This window comes from Panulirus ornatus, chromosome 57 (genome assembly GCF_036320965.1).
Source record: "Panulirus ornatus isolate Po-2019 chromosome 57, ASM3632096v1, whole genome shotgun sequence".
NCBI lineage: Eukaryota > Metazoa > Arthropoda > Malacostraca > Decapoda > Palinuridae > Panulirus > Panulirus ornatus.
The window spans coordinates 3,694,110-3,716,924 of NC_092280.1; the positions used below are offsets into that span (position 1 = coordinate 3,694,110).

The window sequence follows — 22,815 nt, forward strand, 5'->3', positions numbered from 1 at the left end:
GAGACAAAAGTAAGGCATCACAAACTACATGGAGTTGCTTGGGTGCGACAAACTCTCCGACAGGGTGCGACAGACCTTTCGACGGAGGTGGAACATACCCTTCGACAGGGTGCGACAGTCCCTCTGACAGGGTGCGACAGACTCCTCGACAGGACAGACTCTTCGACAAAGTGCAACAGACCCTTCGACAGAGTGCGACAAAGTCTCCAACATACACCAGACCCTCCCTCTCGCACCGTGCGAGGCATGACGTCACCACTATTGGCAACAATCTACCCATGTTTATCAATACCGCTCCACAAGACTCCAAAATAAATTTCCGATGGAAAATTTAAAGGGCGAGAATCTATTCGCGTTTTCTACAGCTGCACCATCGATGCAGGTGACCCATCCCCTGGCCCGAGGCACGAGGCTGTGTGAGTATCGAAGGGGTGTTCTGATTGTTATCTATCGACTCCTGTGGGTCAGGGTGCATCCCTCAAACACTCAGGTGATATTCATTTAAATAAAAGAGTTTCGAACAGGTTTAGCCTGTTGCCATAACCTAAAACAGATGGTTCTATTCCAGTTTTATCATAGATAACTTCTATAACCAAGCGTTCCGTTACGAGGGCGTCCAATCAAAGCGTTTTAATAGAAAATTATAGTCCATGGTTCACTCGCTTGATTCATACAAACCTTTTTCTCGCGTAAGCGAAGGTTCGAATCACCGAGTTCCCTCACCGTAAGCTTTAACACTGGAACTCTATTACCTGAGCTTTTACCATAACGTCAAACAAAAGGATTAAAGACAGATATCCTATCAGAACGGTCGGTCATTGAGGATCCAATGCTTTGGCATGTTCTTACGGAATTACCGTTCCGAAGTCGGCATCAGAGATGTGATTCTATTCCCCAACTCGACCCTCAGCATCCTACAGGAATCCACAGAAATTTTACAGTTCGAACATCATCCTAATGAGACATCGTCTGTGACCATCAAAACCAGACGACTCTCTCTGAGATGATTAATAGTTCTGTTTTAACAGTTCAAGCAATTTTACAGAAGAAAGAGAAAGAGATTATGGAAACATGTACACAAGTAAGCCAATGTTTTGCCCAGTGCCACTGTATATATAGGAAGGAGGCACAGTGCCATGTGACCATGTATATATATATATATATATATATATATATATATATATATATATATATATATATATATATATACAGATGATGGTTGAGTGCCATGCGATCATAAGATGAGGGTTGAGGGGCTGGTGGTGCCAGAGTGCCACTATCCCCACCTCCCTACTCCAAGAGCTCAATACCTTTAAGAACATTAGGTCGAGTAAGGTCACAAGAGGTCACACTTGACGGCGAGTCAGGTCACAGCAGATTACGGTAAACATAACAGGCACACAATCATTACGTGTGGGGCAGCTAGCTGGCACAGCCCAGGGTAGAACACACATGAGGGCCGTCGGGTGGCACCACAACCAACACGGGGTACCACAGACGCACATATGAAATGTTCCCCGTGACCTTATGAGGAAGATACTGAGGGACTGCGAGGTGCGGGTCTACAGCCACTGCCAGAGATGCGACTGAGGTACCATGGGATGCGACAGATAAACCATGAGTTGTGACAGGGTTACCGTGGGATACGACAAGGGAATCATGGGATGCGATAGGCGTTCCATGGGATGCGACAGGGAAGCCATGGGATGCGACAGGAGAACCAGGGGATCCGACAGGAGCACACGTGATGGGTTAAGGGCATCAAGGGATGAACCACGTACCGCCAAGGGTTAAGGTGCCATAGGAAGCGTGGAAGGCTTCAACAAAGGTACCAAGTCCTTAGAAAAGTACCATGGGACACCAGATGTACCACACACATCAAGATGCGACAGGTGCACCAAAGGGAAGGTCTTAAATGCTGTTGAATACAACTGAGGTACTACGAGGCGAATTCTTAGTGCTACAGGCACATACATCATACACAAGATGGGTACTATAACGGTATACACTTGGGCATAGCGCAGTGCAACGGGGATACCGCTACTGGATGCCAAATGCGAGATAAATGAGGGTCGGGTACCATATATGCAACAGGGGTACCGAAAATGCAACGGGGGTACCACATATGCAACAGAGGCACCACAAATGCAAGGGTACCACCACTGCAACAGGGGTGTACCACGAATGCAACAGGGGCGGTGTTACATCACAAATGCACACCAATATTCTATCATGCATAGGGAAGCAGTGCAGAGACTTACCGTAACAGCCATGTTGGTGCCACCAGAGAGCGTTGTTAGTTGTGGGCACTGCTGAGGAAGAGGGGGGGGGGGGGGGGTTCACAAGCCTCTCGCCACGCCCTGCAACAGAGAGAAAAAAAAGACACAGGTCAGTCGAAGATCAACACGCCCTGTGGCGCGGCCGCGACGCGTCCCCCTCTACAGGGTTCGTGACAAGGGGCGTCTGGCTCGGGCATCGTACATCACTGTCATGTGGGACATGACATGATCAATGGTCTACTAGACATATCTATGACATGATCAATGGTCTACTGGACATATCTGTGACATGATCAATGGTCTACTGGACATTTCTATGACATGATCAATGGTCTACTGGACATTTCTATGACATGATCAATGGTCTACTGGACATTTCTATGACATGATCAATGGTCTACTGGACATATCTGTGACATGATCAATGGTCTACTGGACATATCTATGACATGATCAATGGTCTACTGGACATATCTGTGACATGATCAATGGCCTACTGGACATATCTATGACATGATCAATGGTCTACTGGACATATCTATGATATGATCAGTGGTCTACTGGACATATCTATGATATGATCAGTGGTCTACTGGACATATAGTTACCACTGGAATCCATATTAAACACTTTCAGGTCAAGAATCTTGCCTTAAATTGCTATTAAGAATGTGACAAATCATCAGCTACTGAAAATAATATCTATAATGCCTTATAATCGTATGATTATAAGGCATTATAATCATACGATTATAATGCCGGAAAGATATCCACAGATCCTTCGGCACGACGGTACCAACCCTGGGTGTGAGACGCGCGTTTATAAACAAGCACTCTGGTCTTTCATGGGGGGAAAGAAGTGAAGTAATACCACAAAAAAACGCGAAGGTCTGGCCTTTCATGGGGGGAAAGACGTGAAATAATACCACAAAAAACGCGAAGGTCTGGTCTTTCATGGGGGAAAGACGTGAAATAATACCACAAAAAACGCGAAGGTCTGGCCTTTCATGGGGGGAAAGACGTGAAATGATACCACAAAAAACGCGAAGGTCTGGTCTTTCATGGGGGGAAAGACGTAAAATAATACCACAAAAAACGCGAAGGTCTGGCCTTTCATGGGGGGAAAGACGTGAAATAATACCACAAAAAACGCGAAGGTCTGGTCTTTCATGGGGGGAGGAAAGACGTGAAATGATACTACAAAAAACGCGAAGGACGTTTAAACCCCTACGAAGTATTGGCGAGGGGGGAGCAATTTCACCCACGATGGCCGAGCACTTCGGTAACAACATCGTCGGGTATTGAAAACCTGTGGGGTCGTTACCGCTACTACAACAACGGTGTTGTGTTACTACATTCAGGCGGATGGGTGCTGACGGCAAGACGGGTGTAGAACAGTTACCGTTCATACAACAACAGTGATGTATTCCTACATTCAAACAGACGGGAGCTGACGACGATACAGTAACTCGGCTTCTGTCAACACATCTCCTCACTCACTATACCATCCACACCTTAGTCGTTTCCTCAGTCACCTCCCTCACAATCACACTACACACCCCCCACACACCCTCCTACACCCACATCCTCTCACACTCACACCCTCTCACACCCACACCCTCTCACACTCACACCCTCTCACACTCACACCCTCTCACACTCACCCTCTCACACTCACACCCTCTCACACCCACACACTCTCACACTCTCTCACACCCACACTCTCTCACACTCACACCCTCTCACACCCACACCCTCTCACACCCACACCCTCTCACACTCATACTCTCTCACACCCACACCCTCTCACACTCACACTCTCTTACACCCACACCCTCTCACACCCACACCCTCTCACACCCACACCCTCTCACACTCACATCCTCTCACACTCACACTCTCTTACACCCACACCCTCTCACACTCACACTCTCTTACACCCACACCCTCTCACACCCACAGCCTCTCACATCCACACCTTCTCAGTAGCTACCGGCACGCCTCTGCGACCCGTGAGTCTGGCCTACAATCGTTGAAGTGATAACATAACGCAGTCGCCAGGAGGCCATGTAACACTTTACGGAGCCTTGGGAGGTAACGTCACGTAACAGTACTCCCCTCCCGCCCTCCAGGACGCGACGTCACACTCTGGTTTTCGAATCATATTCAGAAAAAAAAACACATAAAAACCTCGCATTCCAGATGAAGGGCTAAAGAGGTTTAGCTTTCAGTCCCGGACATCAACAACGGGAAAGATTGTCAACATCAATATCAAATCGTCCAAACGACCCTCGTCAATATGTGCAACAATGATCCATATGTGAGATCTTACGGTGCAAGAGAGACGCAACAGTCATACGTACATGCCAATCTCACACAATCTCTCTCTCTCTCTCTCTCTCTCTCTCTCTCTCTCTCTCTCTCTCTCTCTCTCTCTCGGGACAGTGGGGATACAGACCCCCCCATATCCCACGTCCCTCCATCTCAATGTTTACCTCCTCTGGCAACGAAGCTCCCTCACCACCAGGATATCCTCGACTTTAAACCCTGGTGTAAATATCTGCTTACGGGGTATTTGCATATACGCTCCTCTGACGCATATTGATGTGCGTATGACAGACGCGGGTGATCTGCCTGGCAATCATGGAGACATTCATCACCTTGTACACCCACCGAACCGGATGCCGCGCCCACACCACGGCTGAGGTGCGTGTGTGGGTGTGTGTGTGTGTATGTGTGGGATGGGCGAACATCACTCACCATCATACACACACACACACACGTCTCATCACCCACCTTCCTCACTCCCACCTCATCCATTGCTGGATGAAGCACCGCACAAGCCTCCACTACTCCCACTCACCCGTACAACACCCACGCAGGCCAGACAACAACCTAACCTTCTACACCACAACTACAACACTCGCTGCACCACGCACCGGACGGCAAATTGGAGACAGAGTTCTGACTGGGGGCAAAAAACTGGCGAAAAGTGGAGTTGGGTAAAGCAAAAGACCCAGGCGTTCTACCCTGCTGGCCTCCACAGGAATGGACGAGGGAGGGAGGGACCTTCCCACGGACCCTCGAGCAAAGGCGCGTGTCACATCACCAGAAGGTGTGGCGGAGGTAAATACGGCACTCAGCAGCTATACCAATGAGGGAGGCAAAAGCTTTTTTTGGGGGGTGTCAATCCACTGGAGGGAAGAGTCATCGCCACTTTGCCTCACCTCTCGTAGAGCGGAGGTGGGTGTCTTTTCGTACTACGGACGAACGCTATGATCTGAAGTGCCATTCGTCCGAATACTTTCCTGCAGAGAGAGAGAGAGAGAGAGAGAGAGAGAGAGAGAGAGAGAGAGAGAGAGAGAGAGAGAGTCTGGAAGCGGACGCCCCTGGCGGGAGAGTGGCCGGCTGTGGCCGCCTCCACACAAGCGACCAGGATGGGGAGAGGAGGAGGAGGAGGGAGGGACGGAACTCTACCAACACCCCGGCGCTGAGCGAGACCAATTTTCTCCTCTTCAGCAACGGCTCAGCCTTTCCAATATCATTTTTTTTTTGGGGGGGTGGGGGGTAAATTGTGTCAGAAAATAGGAGCCAATTTCACGATGCTGGAAACATCGAGTGATGGGGGGCATCGGCAAGGCTACGAGGGACGACTTTTGGTCGAATAAAGCTAGTCGAGGTAGGCTAACGACCACACAGCAACGACCAGACAACCTTGGGTGTACTGCCATCATCAGCAGATATCCTGAGGCAGTGTTAGCAACACTGACCGCTACACTGGCTGGCGAGGGCAACACCTGGTGGTCGACAGTGTGGCTTTATGAATTATACTGACGCTGGCTGACCACGAAGTGACCTCACACTAGGGGAGAAGACCACAGGCACTAGGGGAGAGGTCCACAGGCACTAGGGGAGAGGACCACAGGCACTAGGGGAGAGGACCACAGGCACTAGGGGAGAGGACCACAGGCACTAGGGGAGAAGACCACAGGCACTAGGGGAGAGGTCCACAGGCACTAGGGGAGAGGACCACAGGCACTAGGGGAGAGGACCACAGGCACTAGGGGAGAGGACCACAGGCACTAGGGGAGAGGACCACAGGCACTAGGATAGAGGACCACAGGCACTAGGGGAGAGGACCACAGGCACTAGAGGAGAGAACCACAGGTACTAGGGGAGAGGACCACAGGCACTAGAGGACAGTACCACAGGCAGTAGGGAGAGGACTACAGGCACTAGGGGAGAGGACCACAGGCACTAGGGGAGAGGACCACAGGCACTAGGGGAGAGGACCACAGGCACTAGGGGAGAGGACCACAGACAGTAAGGGAGAGGACCATGCACACCAGTAGGAGCCAACACAGTGGCGTCTCTCCCTCTGCAACACCATCAACTGCAGACATTAAAGCGTCCATTACCAGGTACCCAGCACGCTACACACAGGCTCTCCCTACACCATTGTCATACACCCTCCCCATCACCCCTCACAATGTACCACGTTACACCCCACTACACAAAGAGCCTCCCCATCATCCCTCATGATACACCATGTTACACAAACACCCTCTCCATCAAAACACACACACACACACACACACACACACACACACACACAGTTCTGTTCCGCCCTACTAAACACACTTTGGACCACACTCGTCTCCCGTTTTTACTGACAAAAAATAAACGAAAACATTAAAATCTTTGAGCAATTCGAGGCGGTCTTCACAGGGGGCGCTGAGACAAGAGTTTATAAGGTAAACACGGAGGGAAACCTTGTGACGAACGCTATAGTTCTGGCCAGAGCCGCCAGATGTCCCTTCGCTTCTATGTGCCGCACTTGTTTACACACACACACACACACACACACACACACACACAGTAGAAGGGAACAAAGGACGAATGTCAGAAGAGCTTTGTTCAAATGGGTCGAGGTCACCAGCCGAGTGCCGCAGGGTTGAGTTCTGGGACCACTTCTCTTCTTGGTCTATGTGAATGACTTGCCTGAAGATACAGACCCCAACCTGAACATGTATGCAGATGATGCAGAGGCCATGGGGGAAGTGAAAAGCGTGGAGGATTGCATCACATTACAAGGGGACCTTAACAAGCTCCAAAGTTGGTCTGATACCGAGATGATGTGAAGTTTATCCAAGTAAATGTAAATTAGTGTAATGAAGATGGGTTATGTGGAAGGAAAGACTCGATATGATTATCATTCAACAATGGGAGTAACTAAAAGATTATGATTATCATTCAACAAGGGGAGTAACTACAAGATTATGATTATCATTCAACAAGGGGAGTAACTACAAGATTATTCGAATGAGAAAGACAAGATTCGACAGATTCCCTAACCCGTCGCCACAGTCCAACATTAGGAAAATAGTTAAAAAGACATCCCTTCAGCTAACACATACTAGACATGCATTCAAGTGCAAGGAGAAGGAAGATTCAGCAGGCTCCTCACATCCTACATAAGACCAAAACTAGAATATGCTTCTCAAGTTTGATCTCCGCACGTAAAGAAACAAACAAAAAAAAAGGTTAATAGAGGAATCCAGAGACGAAGAATGTAAATGGTACGAGAATTGAGGATCTGAGATACAGGGCAAAGCAAGAGGCTTCAAATTTGTTCATCTTGGAAGAGAAAAGAGTGAGTGCTAACCTGACCACAATCTTTAAGGTTTTAAAAAAGATTGAAGACATAGACAGTGAACAATAGTTCGAGAGACGTAAGGACAAAACACCCAGAGAACATAACATGAAATTATTAAAGAAATTTGTGAGGAGATGTAAACAAGTACTTTTAAAGCACCAGAATGGTCGACGAATGGAATAAGAACTGAAGACATGGCTAATGCAGACGTCTTACATAATTGTAAGAAGTTATATGATGGTGGAGTGTGTTCAAAAGACGGAGCCTCGTGAGTATAGAACTCCCTCCCCGTACTGTAAGGTAATTACATCAGTCTCCCAAGTCCTCAGCTACCTCGGCCACTAGCCATCAGACTACCTCCAGAAGCTAGCAAACTCCCCAGCTACCAACCTTCCCCACCCGCTCCCAGAACTACAAACCTTGCGACTGGGACCTTCAAGCGCACTTCAACCCACCCTTCACATTATACACTGGATACGGCCACCAATTCAGAGCACTTCGAACCATCTACAAGACCCTGGATACAAGGACCATCAAAGACACCAATTACAATACACTCCGTATAAAGGGAATGTTTAAACATCTAAACACCCTTACACCACTTGGGACTGAGAGAGGCCATCAATGCACTCATAAAACGGAACATTGGGACACCATCAATGGAAATACACGCCAGATACACTGAGGGTGAGGGTGAGCCTCACCAATCATACATCTGGACACAGGCATCAATTCTGAGGTGTACCCCGTCGTATAGTCATGAGCTGTGGTGTCGTATAACCCAGTCACAGGACATCATGGGCACATGAACCACCATAAATCACCAACAACCACAATGTATACAGCTGTGTGGTGAGCAGCTACACCAGGTGCTACACCCTGGCAGCCCACCATAACGCCTCTGGTGTATACACAGTCTGTGGTGGGCAGCTACACCAGGTGTTACACACCCATGAGCCCCAACATAGCACCTTTGGTGTACAAATGATCAATGCAGTTACCACGACCACGAGAGAGTAAATATAACAGGGTAATTGACCAGTTTAGTACGACGGTACAATCGTTGGGGATAATGTCCTGGGTCTTTCACCTGACACATTAAGGTCAGGTCAAAGACCCAGGTCATCATACCTACGGGTCGTACTGTCGTACCCGGATGTCGTACCGTGTGCACAACGCTCGTACCCTAGTGTTCTAGAATCATACCGTCGTGCTCAAGACTCGTACCCTGGCGCTCCAGGATCGTACCGTCGCGTTGAGGGAACCAGTCCACACCTCCCCAGTGTATTTCGACCCGACGAGGAACACGACACAGTAAAAGCCGAACTCCCTGTAGAAGGACCCAAGGGCGCAGGTGTTGGCCAGACTACCTTCAAGTTTGCAAGTAAATCAATCTATCAAGTCTTTCAAAAGACGTTCTGTAAGGACGTCGCGACGTGCTGGGGGGATGCGTGGAGGCAAGGGGAAGGGCGGGGGGCGGGCGGGGCGTGCCCCCAGCACGGACCAAGGGACAGGAATGGTGCCTGGCGAAGCCTGGTGGTCTGGAATAGGTGAGGGATGTGGACGAGTGGACCATTGCGGAATGGAACAGGTGAGAGGGGCGGAGGATGAATGAGTGGAAAAGGAATACGAGGAGAAAGAGGGGAAAAAGTTAGTGTATATTCAACATCGCTCTCTTAATATCTCTTGCGTTCAACGATACGACCCTTCAGCACGACGGTACGACCTTCAAACACATGATGATACAACCCTCCAGGCTTACTGCCGGGTCATCATAACCAAGGGTCGTACGGTCGTGCTCACTGGTCGTACCGTCGTCGTATTCAAGCGTTGTACCGTGGACCTAACTGGTCGTACCGTCGTCGTATTCAAGCGTTGTACCGTGGACCTAACTGGACGTACCGTCGTCGTATTCAAGCGTCGTACCGTGGACCTCAATGGTCGTACCTTCGTCAGGGCCAGGAACAGCTGCCCTTCCCCACCCACACACTCTACCACACTCCCGCCACCACCACCACCGCCACCACAGCGGTGGGAAACACAACAGCTGGTGATCACAGCTGTGGGAGAGAACTGAGAAACACAACAGCTGGTGATCACAGCTGTGGGAAGAAGCCAACAGCTACTGCAGCTGATCACAAGCGTCAAAAAAAGAGAGAATAAGCCAGAGGCGAGAGAGAGAGAGAGAGAGAGAGAGAGAGAGAGAGAGAGAGAGAGAGAGAGAGAGAGAGAGAGAGAGAGAGGGGGGGGGGGGGAGGTACAGACGACTCAGCCGACCCCCCAACGGGACCATCCAACTGTTGGGATAAGTACAACAACTGCCGCGTCTGTGCCTACAACCGGCTGGACACGCCCCTGACCAGCGACCTGCCTCCAGCCCTCGCGTGCCACCTGGCGGGCCCAGGGACACGCAAAAACAATTTGAAATGCAGGAAGCTATTAAGCCGACATTTTCCCTTGTAACATTAAGCTTTTACGAGGTTTTATCCTCACAGGCAGGAGGCGGAGCGCGCGCGCGCGCACACACACACACACACACACACACACCATCACATACGTACACTACACTAACTCCTGAGGCTGCCTCCAATACCATTATCCCCGGGCCGCTCTGGCAATGGCTCCTCCATCCTCCACGACGGCGTCTACTCCTCCAGCAGGACACCACACTGCTTCCTTCCTTCGGGAGGTCTTCCACACTGCTCCTACCTCCGGCAGACCCGCCACGATGCTCCTTCCTCCGGCTTCGCCAACACTGCTCCTCCCTCCTTCTTCAGGCCTGCCACACTCCTCCCTCATCGCCAAGGCCGCCACACTGCTCCTCCCTCCTTCTTCAGGCCTGCCACACTCCTCCCTCATCGCCAAGGCCGCCACACTGCTCCTCCCTCCTTCTTCAGCCCTGCCACACTCCTCCCTCATCGCCAAGGCCGCCACACTGCTCCTCCCTCCTTCTTCAGGCCTGCCACACTCCTCCCTCATCGCCAAGGCCGCCACACTGCTCCTCCCTCCTTCTTCAGGCCTGCCACACTCCTCCCTCATCGCCAAGGCCGCCACACTGCTCCTCCCTCCTTCTTCAGGCCTGCCACACTCCTCCCTCATCGCCAAGGCCGCCACACTGCTCCTCCCTCCTTCTTCAGGCCTGCCACACTCCTCCCTCATCGCCAAGGCCGCCACACTGCTCCTCCCTGGTTCAGTGGCCCATTATGGTCGTAATTCCTCGTGACAAATCATCGAAGCGTTACACGGTAATTCTAGACTTTACTGCCCTGTGCCAGACACCCGCGGGGCAAGACAATGCGCGGCCCACGCTGCTCGACTCCCCTCCGTCGCCCCTGCGCCCCAGGACGCCTGGCTACGCACCCGACTCCATCACAATCTCAGATCTGGTCTCTGGCTACAGTGTTGTCTGCATGGCGTCTCCACACCCGCCTTCTGTACTGCACGAGAGTTCCTGACCATCACAGCCATTAATGCTGGCTACCTCACGACCGGAATTAAAGACACAGTCAGAACACTATTGTGTGTTGAACTATCTTGATTATGACCGACCCCCTGACACAGAACCAGCGGTAGACACGTTGAAACACACACAGCAATCCAGCCCTCAGGGTCACGTGATGGGTGAGGGGGGGGGCGGCACAGTTGGTAGTTACCCGATCACCTAATGGCCTTGTGGGACATACCATTGCGGTCCCTTGGTCACCAGGGGAATACAGTGTGTACCGACATGCCACTGGAGACTATCCTACTACACTATCCCACTGGACAGTACCCATCCTTCACCATAACTACCCTGACTATCCCACTGGACAGTACCCATCCTTCACCACAACTACCCAGACTATCCCACTGGACAGTACCGATCCTTCACCACAACTACCCCTCTCCACGCCACCAGTCCACCTCCTCCTCGCCACAAGCAATGCCCTACGACGGATGATCACCCGACCCACGCCTCCTGGGAGCCACACACCACAGGTGGAGGCAGCAGCAGCCGAGCCAACACCCCAGGAAACGTGGACGAGAAAGTACCAGCTGTTGCCCCAACGCCCGCGTGACATCGGTGTCCATAAGGACGCTGCAGACACAACAAGGAAAGCGTACATCACCTCTAGTGCACCAGTTTCAGTCACCTAGACTTGAGGTATTATATGAAACAGGACGAACGTACGGACGCTAACAGACGGATACGAAACATGAACGCACGGACGCTAACGGACGGATACGAAACATGAACGCACGGACGCTAACGGACGGATACGAAACATGAACGTACGGACGCTAACAGACGGATACGAAACATGAACGTACAACGCTAACGGACGGATACGAAACATGAACGTACAGACGCTAACAGACGGATACGAAACATGAACGCACGGACGCTAACAGACGGATACGAAACATGAACGCACGGACGCTAACGGACGGATACGAAACATGAACGTACAGACGCTAACAGACGGATACGAAACATGAACGTACAGACGCTAACGGACGGATACGAAACATGAACGTACAACGCTAACGGACGGATACGAAACATGAACGCACGGACGTAACGGACGGATACGAAACATGAACGTACAACGCTAACGGACGGATACGAAACATGAACGCACGGACGTAACGGACGGATACGAAACAAGAATGTACGGACGCTAACGGACGGATACGAAACTGAACGAACGTACGGATCGTAAAGGGATACATACGGAACAGGGCGGACGCACGAACATTAGCGGACGGATAGACAAACACGGAGAAACGCTCACGAAATGACGACAACGAAACCATCAGCCTTGCCTTATGGGACCGACCATGATAACCACACACACACACACACACACACACCAAGGTGGCGTTAACCAGCGACACAAACACCACAACTACACAGAACACCTGCCTCACACTCCATTAATACTAACCTGCTTAGTATTGTGTGTGTGTGTGTGTGTGTGTGTGTGTGTGTGTGTGTGTGTGTGTGTGTGTGAAATCAGGTTCCTCGCTGGTGTAAAAAAAATTGTGACATATCAAGCTGTTGGATGCTGTAGTGGGCAGGTGGGCACCCACCAGTCATCGAGAGAGAGAGAGAGAGAGAGAGAGAGATTCATCTCATCCTCCATCATATTCTTTTGAACTCGATGACCTTGTGATAATGGCCTTTAGCCTCTGCAGGCATTTAAGCTCTTAATCCTATAGTTTTCTTGTGCTAATCTCGGCTCTCGTCACGCCTGACCCAAAGCCCATTTCATCTATGTATATAAGGCACACAAGTCCAGCAGATCCTGCAGTCGCATGTGTCCTCCAGCAGATCCTGCAGTCGCATGTGTCCTCCACTGCATCACTGTCGACAGTAAACAACTCTGGATGATTTCAATTGTTCTTTAATTCGTCCGTAATTCTACGTCTGATGTTGGCACGTAGGGGTAATTATGGTAGAGGATAACAAGCTGTTCGAACACAGTCATCATCGTTACGCCTGGACGGCATAGAACTAGCTGGTTAGTGGTAGGGAAATTAAACTTCGACGACTGTGATTCGCTCTTCGTTCTGACCTCATCTGACCTGAACTACCTAGACCTAAGACTTAATGGTATGAAAGTACTTTCAAGGACTGTGTGGTGCAGCTAGTGTGTACTGTGTGGTGGGGTGTGGTGTGGGGTGTGGTGTTTGGTGTGGTGTAGGGTGTGGTATGGGGTGTGGTATGGGGTGTGGGATGTGGCGTGTGGTGTGGTGTAGGGTGTGGTATGGGGTGTGGGATGTGGGGTGGCGTGTGGTGTGGGCTGTGGTGTTTGGTGTGGTGTGGTGTGGGGTGTGGTGGTAAGGAGCCTTCCTGTCCTTAATTTCAAGACAATTAATAGTGGCGCCGTTAATGACTAAGTCTTAATTCTTTATCCCTTGGGACACACACAGAAGGTAGATCTGTGTACCTGGGAGGTGGGAAGCTGTGTTGCTGGCGAACCAGTCACCCCCAGGTCCCTGGTGAGGTGACTAGTGATGGTGGTGGTACGAGTGTAACGAGGAAACCTGACAACCATTATGAGGTCTGGTACCAGGTAGGACCATATCACAGTGACATACCCCTCATCTGACCTACCATTACAGTATGACCAACACTACCACACATCCCTGCATCAGTGGTACTAGTACAATACTGTACATCCTACACTCGGTTGTACGCGTACAAATACGATCAAAAATTTGAGTGTCGTGTTGTGATGTGCTGCCATTTGCCACGACCCCGTTGTGGGCAGTGAGTCGTACCCAAAACGACCTCCTCCACCCCCCATCACCCCTCGTTCCAGTTGGGTCGTCTCATTCATGAGGACGACCCGCCTCACAGCCTGGGACATACAGAGTGTGAAAGCGTGTGTGATGATCCACGGAAAATGTGAGCTGGAGAGACTCTTGGAACCTCGGTGGGAGGGGAAGAAAATGGTTCGTTAAAGATCGCGAGGGGCATGAGACCCTTACAGTATACTGGCATGGTGAGTGTGGGACCTGAGACCCTTACAGTATACTGGCATGGTGAGTGTGGGACCTGAGACCCTTACAGTATACTGGCATGGTGGGTGTGGGACCTGAGACCCTTACAGTATACTGGCATGGTGAGGGACCTGAGACCCTTACAGTATACTAGTATAGTGAGTGTGGGACCTGAGACCCTTACAGTATACTGGCATGGTTAGTGTGGGAACTGAGACCCTTACAGTATACTGGCATGGTGAGGGACCTGAGGCCCTTCCATGCTCGGGGCATGAATAACGGTGAACAGTTCAGATGAACGCACCGCCCGGGGCATGAACAACACATAGGGAGAATGAAGATACAATGGGTCATGCAGGAACCACAATGTGAGGTCGCATGGCCAACGAAGGGCGCAAACTGCGCCTGAACGAACGACCCAGGGCGCGCGCAGTTCCCACTGTCACCAACTGCTCTCTGACAACACCACCGGTGGTGGGAAGGGGGAGCCTTGCACGCTGCCAACAAATGCGCTCTGACACCACCTCGGGTGTGTGTGTGTGTGTGTGTGTGTGTGGGGGGGAGGGGTTAACCTCCTCCTCCTCCTCCTACCCCCCCCCCCCCTCCACAACAACACACGTGCCGCTCCAACATTTAATTAAACACATAAACCACTTACAGTTCTGCCAACTGGTTCCAAATGTTGCCTTAACATTTATCACCAAATCCAATTTAATGATAATCCACGGAAAAAAAAAGGGGGAAATCCGGTCGGCAGAACAGCTGTATAATGAGGCACGGATAATGACACACTTGTTATTCTCATCATCCTACGTATCTATCTATCTACCTGACCGTCTTAGTCTACCTCAGAAACCGGGTCAAACATCCGGGGTCACCTCGTTAATGGCCTTCACCCGGTAGTTTGTCCATGAGGCATTGTTGACACGAGAATGTAGTGATTTCGAATCTCAAAACAAACAACAAAATCCATCATATTTGATATATATATATATATATATATATATATATATATATATATATATATATATATATATATATATATATATATATATATATATATATATATATATATATATATATATATATATATATATATATATATATATATTTATATATTTATATACATATATATATATATATATATATATATATATATATATATATATATATATATATATATATATATATATATGACGTGATTATTACACGAAAGTGCACTAGGGAACTTATCGTGTTGCATTTCCCTGTGCACTCATAGGAATATATATATATATATATATATATATATATATATATATATATATATATATATATATATATATATATATATATATATATATTTTTTTTTTTAAACTATTCGCCATTTCCCGCGTTAACGAGGTAGCGTTAAGAACAGAGGACTGGGCCTTTTTTGGAATATCCTCACCTGGCCCCCTCTGTTCCTTCTTTTGGAAAATTAGAAAAAAAAAAAAACGAGAGGGGAGGATTTCCAGCCCCCCGCTCCCTCCCCTTTTAGTCGCCTTCTACGACACGCAGGGAATACGTGGGAAGTATTCTTAATCCCCTATCCCCAGGGATAATATATATATATATATATATATATATATATATATATATATATATATATATATATATATATATATATATATATATAAAACAAATAATGACAAGTTTTCAAAAATGTTTGCACATTAAAACCCATATATAAATAACATTATAGACCTCAGACACAGAGAGGAAGCCACTTATTGTTATCAATTATCATACTCAATATATTCTTTGTAAGTTGACAGTCAGCAGTTATCATCACCCTATCATCCTCTATCATCCTATACTATGCCGGGGAGAAGATTCGGATACCATATGGAATATATGGTAGACAGGTTTCCAAGGTCCAAAGATGAGACATAGAGGGTATATGTACGTGGCTGTGGGTCGTCTACCCTTGCAACAGCAACAGCAGCCAGCGGGGCAGCTAAACACAGCGAGGGCGAGCGGAAACACCCTCCCTGCCTGAGGCACCTCCCCACGACCCCCCTAACACCATTACGGCGATGCTCCTCTGTGATGGTATCCCAGGAAACAATTTGGTTTCCAGGCTCGGGCTCCGCGTCCATGCCATCTGCAACAGTCGATCCGACGATTCTAATTCCAGACTTTCCTCTGGATTTCCGCCCGTGTTTATGTCCGCGTTTCCCGTGGTTCCCAGAACTGGTTCAGGGGTCTGACTCTTCCGTGGTTCCCAGAACTGGTTCAGGGGTCTGACTCTCCCGTGGTTCCCAGAACTGGTTCAGGGGTCTGACTCTTCCGTGGTTCCCAGAACTGGTTCAGGGGTCTGACTCTCCCGTGGTTCCCAGAACTGGTTCAGGGGTCTGACTCTCCCGTGGTTCCCAGAACTGGTTCAGGGGTCTGACTCTTCCGTGGTTCTCAGAACTGGTTCAGGGGTCTGACTCTCCCGTGGTTCCCAGAACTGGTTCAGGGGTCTGACTCTCCCGTGGTTCCCAGAACTGGTCCGGGGGTCTGAGTCTCCCGTGGTTCCCAGAACTGGTTCAATGATTCCATAGAATTTCATTCTTCAGCGAATGACTTTGGTTCCAGCTGGTGCTCTTTTCGGCTTCCCACGCGAGGGGGAGTAGTTCTCTTTGAATTCCTCTTTGCTGTAGCGGTACCAAACATCTATAATGCCTATATATCTATCTCTGGACTTTGTTCTTACAATACTGCTTTCCTCACAGAGGCTTGGATCCTACCCTTAGGCTAAAAGAAAATATGGTAGCGTATGTGGCCACAAGGACCTGGTTGACCCCCCCTCCCTATGGGCCAAGGTGTACGTAGTGGTGTAGAGGAAGCCTCGCCCCACCCAGACAGTGACGACAAACAACGAGAACCATTGATAAAGAAGGACAACAAACTATGTAGGGTACTCAAACGACAAAGAAAGGCTGCTGGGGGTTGACAAACGACAAAGAGGGGCTACTGAGGGGTTGACAAACGACTAAGAGAGGCAGCTGAGGGGTTGACAAACGACTAAGAAGGGCAGCTGAGGGGTTGACAAACGACAAAGACCGAAGAGATAGGAGGGGGGTGGTGGGCTGAGGCGGTGGGTTAGTGAGGGGGGGGGAGCTCTGGATGGGGGGAAGGGGAGATCCCCGGGGAAGCCAGCGGTTGGGGGGAGGGGGGAAGTTACTTTGTGAGGACAGATGCGGTCTTCCTGGGGAGGCAAGTTTGGCTCCGCTGGGGGAGAAAGAGAGAGTCTTCCCAGGATAACTTCCCACGAGAGAGAGAGAAGAGAGAGAGAGAGAGAGAGAGAGAGAGGAGAGAGAGAGAGAGAGAGAGAGAGAGAGAGATGGCATCGGGAGTAGCAGGCTAAAACCAAACAGGAGACCCTGTGCATGTAGCCAAGGAGCACTAAGTTAACCTGAAGTGACAGTGGGGATGACCCAGCCACGTGCTGAGGTCATGCGTCACCCCAGCGAGCGGAAAGAGACATGAGACATCACCAGGTCAACTGCTGGGGGGTCATGCGTCACCCCAGCGAGCAGCAGGAGACATGAGACATTATCAGGGGTCAACTACTGGGGTCGTGTACGGACGACAAGTGAGACGCCTCGCAGGGAGTGTCTCCAGGACTCATCTGATGATAGGAGCCACGACGGTGTACGAGGAACGTCATCTGAGTTCGAGGGAGGCATCGAGGTGTGTGTGGGTGGGTGGGTGGGTCAGGCCGACTGGAGAGGTGGTGGCGAGGCAGGCCTTTACGAGGGGAGGGGAGGCACTACTGCCTCTGGCTTTGAAAAACTCAAAGTCTCGCACACACTAAGCAGAAGAGGCCTTGCCTAAACTACCTGGCTTTAACAAAAGACCTTCCCTCATTACATCGCATTCTTTAGCTTTCGTTACGGACTAAGACAGTCTTACCACAGCTGGTGCCTGGTCATTAAACTGCAAGATGTTCTCAAGATTTGCCCGGCCTTAACCCAGCATGGGTCTTTGTCTCCACACGACCCGTCCCCCACTCGAGTTCCCGAAGCACCAGGCTTCATTCGCACGGGCGGCCATGTATCTCGTCACAAAATCTCTCATTACTGCCATTAATCCATTTTACCCAACAAGACTAAATATGGCCGACGACAAACACAGCCGTTTCATTTGCATATCCCAGAACTATGTGGAAGGCGTGGCCTCCATCCCCGCCCTTCTTAGCCTTACAGTTAACATAACGAACCCGGGAACATGTCAGCCACGACCAAGAACACAAAGGGAGCTCCCTCCCTCCCTCCCTGTCACTCCAGCCACCGTAATCAACCACAGCTCCCTGCTACCCACCACCACCACCATCACCAGCCTCAGGCCAACCATAAGCGATGAGGGTATTCACCAGTGCTCAGCGACCAGAAGTTAATGATCAGAGGCAGCCAGACTAACCACCAAGCTCCTCCGTCGTGCCCCGTCAGGTTGTATCGGCACCTCGCCCCTCCTCCATGGGGGAAGGTTGTGGCCGCGTCCATCCAAGCATAGCACTGCCTACGACGACCCATCTCCTAGACGCATCGTCTAAGTGTCTTCGTCAGGATGATCAATGGGAACACTCAAGGATACACACGCCCGCGCCTGCCACTCCGTCAGGGGAGGGTCCGTGCTGTGCTCAAGGCAACGACTACGACATGGGTCTCCTCCAGAAAGGTTATGGAAACGTCTAAGGCAACATTTGCCATCTTAAGCCTCCTGCAGGAGGGTCATGGCAACACTCACAGTCTACGCCGCCGTCAGGAAGGTCATGGTCGGGCCTGGCAACACTACCTGGGCCTCTATCAGGAAGTTGGTAGCGCCGTTCGGGGGCGAGACACAGCCCGATTAGGCTTCAGTCGGGTCTTGGTGGCGGTGCCACGACCTGCATCAGGAGGATCGTTGGTGTGAGCCTTCTTCAGGGGGGTCATGGTCGGCGGCGCTCCGGTCAATACAATCTACTAGCAAGACCTCCGTCGGGAGGGGGTCGTTGTTGTAAGCCTCCTCCAGGGGGGGGTGGTGGCGGCGGCGCTTGGGGGGCGAGAAAAGCCTCCTCCTCCTCCTCCTCCTCCTCCGCCTCCGTCACGAGGGTGTTGGTGGTGGTTGGGGGAAGGGGGGCAACACAAGGCCAGAGACTTGCTCGGGCGTCGCCAGAAATAGCGTTGGGGGGAGGGTGGAAGAGGAGAGGGGGGGAGGGGAGGTTCGCTGTCGTACGGCGGGGCGGGGCGGGGAGGGGCGGCGCGGGGCGGGGCGGGGCGGGGCGGTCCGTCCGTTAAAGCCGAAATATGATTTAGCGAGCGAGACGGAAAGGCCAAAGGTCGTGGCCCCTCTCAGGTGTGTGTCTTGCCTCCTGCTGACAGACCCTCGCCTGCTCGCCCCTGCTGACACTGCCTGCCTGCTACAGGCTGCTGACGCTCCCCTAAACCCCCTACTGCTGCTGACGCTGTGCCTGCTGACTGCTGACACCTTCCTGCCCACCTCATCAACTCACTGAAGCACTGTCCTTGCTCCATCACTTATGAAAACTGTGTTTGTTGAAACTGTCATGAAAACTGTGTTTGTTCCTCCACATAGCGACTGCTTTTCTTTTCCACTACTTCTGAAACGGTTCAACTACTTATGAAAAGTGTTCTACTACTTATAAATCAAAGGTCTGTTCCACGAGGCAACAATTTTTGTTTTATTTGTAAACCACTGAGCCTATCTGGCTACTCGGGATACTGTATTTATTCCTCTACTTAAGAAAAAGTTTTTGATCCACTTCTGAGATAATGTCCTTGTTCTACCATTTAAAAAAAGAAACTGTCCTTGTTTTACTTCTGTGAAACCGTCCTTGTTTGACCTGGAAGAAGCTGTTTTTGTTTCACTTCCGGAAAAACTCCTCTTGTCTCTTCTCTACAAAAGTGTCTTTGTTCCACTTCAGGGGAGCTGTTCTTGTTCCAGTACTAACAAAGCTGTGGTTCCTGTACCACACGCGGAATTGTTTTTGTTCCGCTCTCCTGTGTTTTTGTCAATGACTTTGTGGCAAAACTAAACTCGTTCTACTGTTCATTAAACTTCGTTCGTACCAGCACTTCCAAAACTGTGTTTGTTTCAGCTCTTCTGAAACTGATCTCCTCCCATTACTTACAAGACAGTGACTATTTCACTACTTTTGGAACTTTGCTTCGCCTTTACTTATGAAGCTGTGTCTACTCACCACTTATAAAAGTAGACATTTTTTTCACACTTCATAAAACTGGGTTTGTTCCCCACTACTTATAAAACCCTTTCTCGTCCCACTACTTTTGTAAGTGTGTCTTTGTTTTGTAAACTTCCTGTTCTGTTACTTAATGTAGCGCCCTTCTATGGGTATTGTCTTTGTTCCATTCCTTCAGTACTTAACTACCTTTGTTCCATTCCTTCAGTACTTAACTACCTTTGTTCCATTCCTTCAGTACTTAACTACCTTTGTTCCATTCCTTACGTTCCATGACTTCAAGTCGTGTGCTTGTTCTTATACGCAACTGTCTATGTTCCATTCCTTGTGGTCCATGCATTCAGGTTTCGTGATGGTCCCATTACACACATGCCCTCGTTCCATTCCTTACGTTCTCAGTGGTAAGGGCAGCAACCACATACACTGTCCTTAAGGAACGCGGACCAGGATGGACTATTAAGGGATGGGGAAAAGACCGTCTGCGATCTGTAATCTTTTCACACGCCTTCCAGTGCTCAGTGAACGAGGCCAGAGGTAGGGAGGATGACCCATTCCGCGAAAACTTCGTAAATGACGCACTTTTAACGCAATCAGGTTTACCCTGAGGGACCACGTACGGTGTTCTGTTCCGCGACGTACCGACTCTTAGTCTCGACAGCCCCTGAGCTGGGCGTCAGTGACGTCATACGTCGTTCCGTTCCACAATGCACTGACTTAGGCATCAGGTAGGACGCCCTCAGATCGTACATAGAGACAGACAAAGGACCCTATACTCACAACAGGCTCTCTCTCTCTCTCTCTCTCTCTCTCTCTCTCTCTCTCCAAGTGTTGACTTCCTCCGAAAAAAATTAATGAAGTCTTTGAGCCTTTCTGACGAAGTCCCACGTCTGACTTACCCTAAGCATTCTGGGTAAATGTTGATAAATATTCATTTTCGGGACCCATAGGGTAGATGTTAGCGACAACATACACAGCAAACCGTGAAGAATAATTAGTCCTATTCATTGAAATATTCTTAATTTTCGGACGTAAACAAGCGATTCCCGGGTAAACACGGAGACGAGGCGACGTGACGGGCCGGGATCCCGCAAGGCGAGCAGTTGGGGCCCCAGTTTTTCTCCTCTTTCTAACAAATACAAGAAACTATGTTCAGGAAGCAATGGAGCGAACTACAGAAGAGTGATATTACCTCCTTCCTCGACCCCAGGAGCTGAGTTACAGCAAGGACTCGGAGGAGCGGGCTGTGTGCTGCAGAAACAGCATATGTGACCAACCTGCCCAAAGAAGGACTGTTACTCCACGAACTGAACCTATCACTTCCCCTCGTTCGCTGTGTCCCTCAACCATGATGCATCGAACAACACACTTCTTTTTCCATCGAAATATACCAAAAAGAAAAGGAAATCTATAGATAAGAGTCGAATCTAGAACCAAAAAATAAACAGAAGTGCGTCTGTCTCCCACATCACTGCTTCAGGTGGGTCGTCTGTGGCACCAGCAGGCACTCTTACCCCGAGGGAGGAGGAGGCACAACCAGCCTGGCACACTCGCCTCCCCTGTGGTCCAGCCCCATCGCTGACGCGGCACACTCGCCCGCTCTCACAGCCACAATTTTTCCTTCCATTTCAATCAAAATTTCCTCTCAGACGTCGGTGGGTGTTTTATCCCGGGGCATCATCGGGAGGTCGGCGGCTTTTATGACGAGTTTCAAAGTTTAGCTGCTGACTGGTCGTCCCCTTCCCCCTGGGCCCTGCTCCCTCGTGGATGTCCCCCAGGCCCCTCCCGCATGGCTGTCCCCCCTGGTCCTACTTAGCTGTCCCCCTGGTCCCCCATGGCTGTTCCCCTGGTCCTTCTTAGCTGTTCCCATGGTCCCTCCTGGCTGGTGACTGGCCGACCTCCTGGCTGGTGACTGGCTGTACCCCTGTCCTTGACTCTAGGATCACAGCACAGCAAGTCCCACGTCACGTCACCTTCGTCGTTACGAGAGAGCACGTAACGTGACACTGGGGATCACAGAGACTGCCTTGGTATGTGCCAAAAAAAAACTATCAACAACGGAGAGAGGAGACCCATCAGGCCAGAGGCATCAGACCCGAGGCGTGGATGTTGGGAAGGCCCATCAGAGCAGAGTGGCGAAGGTGGCCCATCAGACCAAGGTCGCGGGTGTTGGAAAGACCCATCAGA

The 22,815-nt window shown here is 50.2% G+C and overlaps 1 protein-coding gene across 20 annotated transcripts in view; it reads right to left on the reverse strand.

Annotated features, from left to right (window-relative positions):
- The window catches only part of Glut1 (Glucose transporter 1), a 904,849-nt gene that overhangs the window by 534,313 nt on the left and 347,721 nt on the right, over positions 1-22,815 (reverse strand). For 19 of the 20 annotated variants that reach the window (XR_011716794.1, XM_071694280.1, XM_071694283.1 and 16 more), the window contains one exon: positions 2,262-2,360. The gene's annotated coding sequence lies outside the window, so the exon portion shown is untranslated. Of the gene's footprint in view, positions 1-2,261; positions 2,361-22,815 lie in introns of those variants that run through there. The other variant, XM_071694299.1, reaches the window with a different exon arrangement.